Source organism: Trachypithecus francoisi, unplaced genomic scaffold (assembly GCF_009764315.1).
Source record: "Trachypithecus francoisi isolate TF-2019V2 unplaced genomic scaffold, Tfra_2.0 Lachesis_group15, whole genome shotgun sequence".
NCBI lineage: Eukaryota > Metazoa > Chordata > Mammalia > Primates > Cercopithecidae > Trachypithecus > Trachypithecus francoisi.
In genome coordinates this window covers 106,706,082-106,708,202 of record NW_022681460.1, presented here as the reverse complement: position 1 = coordinate 106,708,202, position 2,121 = coordinate 106,706,082, and positions in this window count along the sequence as shown.

Genomic DNA, 2,121 nt, shown 5'->3' with positions numbered 1-2,121 from the left:
TATGACCTCCGGGAGCCAGCTGGCGTCTGAGACATCATTACTTCCCAAAGTTTATCCCTTCCTTTTCTGTGCTTCTGCACTGCAGCCTGGGAAACGAGCTCTGAGATCAGTCTGCACAGTTCTGATTACACAGGCAAGTACCGCACGGAGGGTTTTATTAGGAGGAAAAGAGAAAAAAAAAAAAAAAAAAGCAGAAGACTAGCTGGGGGGAGAAAAGCCCTTCTGCCTCTAGATAAAGGAGAAAATTATTTTATAAGCATCTGGAGCAGCAAAGCTTGTGAAAGGTGAATATACCATTCAGCCCTTCTCCTAATCTTCAGCTTGCAGTAGCCACATTTCTGAGTCAGCGTGTGCAGATGCCAATGTGATCAGCGAAAGTCAGATGAGGCCTAACAAGATATGACTGAAAGTCTTAGATTGGCTGTGACAGCCTCAAGTTCGGATTCCCTGCCTCTCTGCTCTGTGATGTAAGTTTTAGGGTCTAGTTCGTTCTTACTGAAATCCCATGAACTCCTGTTCCTCAGCACTCATCTCTTCTCCTGTTCTCCTGGAATAAAATGCTCTGGAGCCCAACAGCTTCACCCTTTGTGGCTTAAGATGAACTACCAGCTGGTAATAGTCTATCCTTTTAAGAAAGAGAGGCTGGGAGAAGGGGAAGGGGAGAATAGTTGAGCAGGAGAATTCTGCCTTGCTGGAATTGTAAATGGTGAAAGCAGGGCACTGCTTGTGAATTCAGACCTAGTAGGCAGATCATGCATCTCAGCTTCTCCTTTCTATACGTGTGGGTGCAGCAAGCACTCACGGTTGATTACATATGGTGACAAGCAAGCTGAATCGATTCTGAGTCCCCATTTCTCTCACCCTCGGCAATCCAATCTCCAAGTTCAATTCACTCTGCCCCCATATTCTCTCCAAAACCCACATTTGTTCCATCCTCCCCACTGCCATTGCCTCAAGAAGTTTCATTGTCACCTCTCATCCCAAGAACTGGAATTCTTTCCCACTGTCTGCCTGCATCTGTCCTCCCCCACAACACACTTCAAGGCCATTTCCCCAGAGCTGCTGCAATAGCATCTTGTTTTCCTCAAATATTTATTGAGCACCTACTATGTGCCAGGCCCTGTGCTTGGCATTGGAAGAAGAAATGGAAATAAAAGACAGACACTCTCCATTGTGGGCTGCGTTATGCCCCTCCCACCACACCAAATTTGCACGTTGAGGGCCAAACCCCCAGTGCCTCAGAATATAACCATGTTTAGAGACAGGGTCCTTAGGTAATTACAGTAAAATGAGGTCATAGGAATGGGCCCTAAGGCAGTATGACTAGCGTCCTTAGACACAGATACTCACAGAAAGAAGGTGATGTGAAGACACAGGAGGGGACAGCTATCGACAAATCAAGGAGAGAGTCCTCAGAAGGAACCAACCCTTGATCTCATACCTCCAGCCTCTAGAACTGCTAGAAAACAGAATTCTGTTGTTTAAGCTGCCAAGTCCACGGTACTTTGTTATGGCAGCCATGGCAAACTAGTACACGGTCTCACAGAGCTCAAGGTTTAGTGTGGGAGATAGGAATTAGTCAAATTTACTATAAACCTAAATGCAAGGCTGGGCACAGTGGCTCATACCTGTAAATCCCAGCACTTTGAGAAGCCAAGGCGGGTGGATCACTTGAGCCTAGGAGTTTGAGACCAATCTGGGAAGCATGGTGAAACCCAGTCTCTACAATAAAAATACAGAAATTAGCGAAGTGTGGTGGCACACACCCATAGTTCCAGCTACGTGGGAGGCTAAGGTAGGAGGATCGTTTGAGCCCAGGAGACGGAGGTTGCAGTGAGCCAAGATAGCGCCACTGCACTCCAGACTGGGTGACAGAGCAAGACCCTGTCTCAAAAATAAATAAATGAATAAAATCTAAGTGTAAAAGTAAATACAAGGGTGTTGAGTGCTTTGGAGGACTGTAAATGGTAAGCTACAGATATAGATGTAGACAGATATAGATATGGATGCAGATATAGTGATATTGATTAGAAATTTACATACCGGTTGAGATATGCATATAGATATGGATACAGATCTAGACAGTGATATCAATATAAAAATATGGATATAGACCCAACA